The sequence below is a fragment of the Leptonychotes weddellii genome, chromosome 14, assembly GCF_054177405.1.
Source record: "Leptonychotes weddellii isolate Sample4059 chromosome 14, ASM5417740v2, whole genome shotgun sequence".
Taxonomy (NCBI): Eukaryota; Metazoa; Chordata; class Mammalia; order Carnivora; family Phocidae; genus Leptonychotes; species Leptonychotes weddellii.
Window position 1 is genome coordinate 44,277,387 of NC_138382.1, and position 4,899 is coordinate 44,282,285.

The window sequence follows — 4,899 nt, forward strand, 5'->3', positions numbered from 1 at the left end:
CGCTCCCATACTCTTCTTAAATGCTTACAGGACTTTGAGAAAAATTTCTAAATGCTCTGTTCCTCAGTCTCCTTCTACTTGGTAAGTGGATATTGATAATGCCCTCATTTGAAGGTTATATAAAGTTAACAAAAAATAAAAGTTCTCACCAACCAAGTTCTTGGTCCAGATTAGGCATTTATTAGGTGTGTATTCCCTTTTGCTCTTGTAAGAGTTGTGTGATGAAAAAAATGTGTGACATGTTTGAGGTCAAGCTGATAGTACCTTTTGATTTGCCTCATTTGAATGTTCAAATCCATCATCACCCTCTCTAGGAGTAGTTCTGGATTTTAAGGTCTAATTTTAGTAAAAGCCTTATGAAGTTAAGAGCTTGGCAGGGGAGGGGAGAAAAAAAACTAGTTGTGTTTACATTATCCTTACCATTTTACCAGGTGAGGAAAAGGGTTTAAGCAATTTGACTAACATCACTAGTTAGAAACAGAATTTAAACCTAGCCCTTCTGATTGTAAGTTCCTGTTTTTCACACTAAAAAATGTCATAATTTTCATTAGTGTAACCACTGTCTAAAGTAGGACATTTGGGTGGTTCTATTCTAACTCTTTCATGTGTTAATAACACTTACTGCACTGTGTCAGAACAAGCACAATCAAGGTACTAGACATGCTGACCATTTTGTTGACTACACTTCACCAAAGAGAAATGACTTTCACAGCAAGAGAGACTTATCTGAGAGATAAAATTTTACTTCTGTAGCACTTTAAATCACATTTGAGTGTCATTAATGACCTCATCTTTTTTTGACCTCATCTTTCAAGATAGGGAAAAGAAGCAATAGATACAAAGGTGTTTTTGTGACTACATATCACTGACGGCATTAATTGATTTTATCTGTTTATGAAAAAGTTGCCCAGAGATAAAGGACCGAGATTATCACCAGTAAAGCAGTTCTATTTTTTTTCTGAATAGCTCTGTTTAACGTTGAAAAAAATTAACTGTCTTAATGGGATTGATCGCAGTTAAACCCCTAGATTAAGTGGGACATATTTTTAAACATCTTTATTGTACTTAAAATGCACACAGACACAGTTCTCTTTGTCCACTCCCTTACATCTTTCCTCCCAGTGTCCAGACATCATTGTTAACTCTGCTCTTCAGCCAACTGATCCAAGTTATATAATATTCTCCAAACTCACATGACAGTAAGGCTAGTAAAAATACTTGGATTCTTCTTCAGAACTTTATATCTCTTTGCCTTTTAGAGTGTTAGAGAGATTATTGAGTTTTTTCTTCCAAAGAAAGTATGTAGCTTTTAGAGAAACACAAATACCTACCAAAGAACAAAACCAACAACAACAAAAATTATTGAATAGTAATATGAATATGTACATCAAATAAAACAGTGTTGATTATTTAGTTGTATTACAAGGCTTATAAATACTGAGAGTCAGAAGTTATTCACCTCATTGGCTGTATGTAGCTATGTGATCTATGCACCTTATCCCCTAAAAATTCTTGTGTAGCTTGCTCGTAGGAAGATTTCCTTTTTCTGATAGATTTAGAGTGCAGCGTCTTCATTAATATGTATGATGTGTTCACCACTCTTCTCTTATTTAATGTCAAGAGCCAAGGAAAAGAATTCCTCCCTGTATTCTCAGTAAAATGCCTCAGGCATGTTTACCATTTGGTTCTTTTCTATTACCAATTCCCATAAGTTCAGATTTTAGCTTTGCAATCATACATCATGTTCTGATACCTTTTCATAAGACCAGATGGATGATTGCCATTTCTATCTCTTGTGCTCTATTCTTTCAGTGCTGAGATTCTGCGTTGTGCCTTTGTTTTATGCTTTTAGATTCAGAAATTTATGCCTGGATCTCAACTAAGTCCTTGTTTACAACTGATTTTGGACTGTTGCCCTTTCCCTGGCCTGAAATTTGGTTGGTCTTTGTTTATTTTCACAGTATGTATGCATAAGCATGGCTTATAGAATGAATACCAGACTGAAACAAATACATAGATTGAGATTGGATATTGACTCTTGTAGAAACAAAAACTTGGTTCCCTTATTTTGGTTGAGAATCTAGAGCTGTTCACACTTTAATAGTTCAGAGAAATAAGGACAAATACACAAAATGGACACAGGAGGCAGCTCTTGTTTGATCTCTTGAAAGTGTGGTAACAGTAGACTTTCCATTATTCTAAAAGCACAAGAGCTAGAGTAGAGTGACTAGAGGGATACCTTCCTTGACCTATTTTTAAGACTCCTGGCCAACTATAACTGTAACATTGCAATCCATCATGTCACTGAAAGTAGACTCCATAATGGCTATAACTTAATTTGTACAAAAGTCTAAGCACTCTGGGTCTTGTAATAGAATGCACCTCTCTGCTCTTACCATACATTTAGTTTAGATACAGTCTATTTATAGGAAATGTTGAAATATATGGTTCATTTTGGATTAGCTACTCATGTGATCTATACTTTTTCAAGTTAATCTCTAGAATAACATATACTTGGCCTGCTGAAAGGCCATGTTTCCTAAATTGCAGTTTAATATTTAAAATGTGGTCTTTATCCAAGAGCACTTTAAGGTGCATCCACACAAAGCTCATTAGTGTATTAGCCGTAACATGTTATTCAGGAAGCTGTTGGTGATATTCCTCAGTTTCATCTTCATGAGGTTCCACAAAAGAAAAATATTTTGGAGACTAATGTCACAGTTATCTTGGTTTTTCACTTAAAATCATGAGTTATGTTCTTTCTCTCTCTCTTTTTTTTTTTTTTTTTTTTACAAATCTACACCTTTATTTACTTTTCATTAAATTTAAATCCTTGAGGGGTACAGCATCACACAGATTCTGTGGCCAATGGCTTTAGCAGGAAGGTTGCTTCAGAATTTGGCACAAACCATGCCACTGTTTCCATGAGCATGAGTTACTTTTCCCCAGATTACTCTGGTTTTGTTTGGTTTGCCACCAGGAGTCACTGTGTCGTTCTTTGCTTTGTACACATAAGCACATCGCTTGCCTACATAGAATTCCATTTCATCTCGAGCATAAACACCTTTGATTTTAAGAAGAGCTGTGTGCTCCCTCTGGTTCTGAAGACCCCGCTTATAGCCAGCAAAAATGGCCTTGGACCAGAGCCTTCCAGACATTATTTGGTGTTATAGGAGTCCTGTTCCCAGCAGGCCTCCACAGACTCCAAGATGGCAGAAAAAGGCGAGTTATGTTCTTTCTAATATTAACATGAATGACCCCATCTTCCTGTGTTTGTTGCTGAAAGGAAGTTAAGCACAAAATTTGAAACCTGAATCAGTAAGCATGATACTTCAAATGTTATTTAAAATGGAGTATGGTAAAAAGATGAGGAAAGATAAACAAAAAGAAGGGGGGCAAGAAGAAAGAAAAGAAAGGGTATCAATTTGGCTTTACCTTTTGACTACTAATAGTTCTGATGTTAATTCCTCAAAATCAATTTTGGAAATACTTCTAGTCCAGTGTATTGTTCTTCTGAATGGAAGTTATTAATTTGCCTTCTTGTATTTAATTTACACACAAAATAATTATAAACACTAGCTAGAAATAAGCATTCAAAATTCAAAGCAATTTTTACATTAAAATTGGTGAATAATGATTGGGTTGGAAGAATACAAGATAGTCACCAATTAGATTTCTCTCTTTCACAACTACAAAGTGATTTATGTAGCATTTCCATTTACTAGCAATGGATTATCTGATAAAGAAATAAAACAATCCCAGGTGCCTGGGTGGCTCAGTCCGTTAAGCGTCTACCTTCAGCTCAGGTCATGATCCCAAGGTCCAGGGATAGAGCCCTGCATTGGGCTCCCCACTCAGTGGGGAGTCTGATACTCCCTCTCCCTCTGCCCCTCTCCCCAACTCGTGCGCTCTCAAATAAATAAATCAATATCTTTAAAAAAAAATAAAACAATCCATTTATACCATCAAAAATAAAACACTTAGGTAAATTTAACCCATGAGTTTAAGAAAATTTAATCTCTATGATGAAAACAAGATACTGATGAAAGAAACTGAAGAAAATAAATGTAAAGATACCCTGTATTCATTGATCAGAAAAATTAATATTAAAATGTCCATGCAACACCAAGCCACTTACAGATTCAGTGCAATCCCTATTGAGATTCCAATGACATTTTTTAAAAGAAATAGAAAAAACAATTCTAAAATGTGTCTGAAGCCATGAAGGACCTGAAATAGTAAACACAATCCTGAGAAAGAACAAAACTGGCAGCATTACACTTCCTGATATTTAACTATATTATAAAGCTAGAGTAATCAAAACAGGATGGTCCTGGCCTGAAAACAGACACATAGACCAATGAAAGAAAATTAAAAGCCCATAAATAAACTCATGTATATACATCAACTAGTATTTGACAATGGAGCCAAGAATACTCAACAGGAAAAGATGGTCTCTTCAATAAATGATGCTAGGAAAATTAGGTATTCATATGCAAAAGAATGAAACCAGACCCCTATCTTAAGCCATTCATAAAAGATTAATTCCAAATGGATTAAAGATTTAATGTAAGACCTGAAATCACAAAACTCCTATAAGTAAACATAAGGAAAAAGCTGTTTTCCAGCTTTATTGAGATATAATTGACACATAAATGTCAATTATAAACTTACATAAATTGTGTAAGTTTAAGGTGTACATCATGTTGAGTTCATACGTTTATAAATTGCAAAATGATCACAACAGTTGTATTAGCCACCACCTGCATCCTGACACATAGGTATCATTTCTTCGTTGTGTTGAGAATATTTAAGATCTAACCCTTTAGCAAATTTTAAGACTATGAAACAGTATTATTAGCTATAATCACTATATTCTACATCAGATCCCTAATCTTA

The 4,899-nt window shown here is 34.8% G+C and overlaps 1 pseudogene; it reads right to left on the reverse strand.

The window, feature by feature from the left end:
* Positions 1–2,771: 2,771 nt before the first annotated feature.
* On the reverse strand, positions 2,772–3,201 carry LOC115940643 (large ribosomal subunit protein eL33 pseudogene; annotated as a pseudogene).
* Between the last annotated feature and the right edge of the window lie 1,698 nt (positions 3,202–4,899).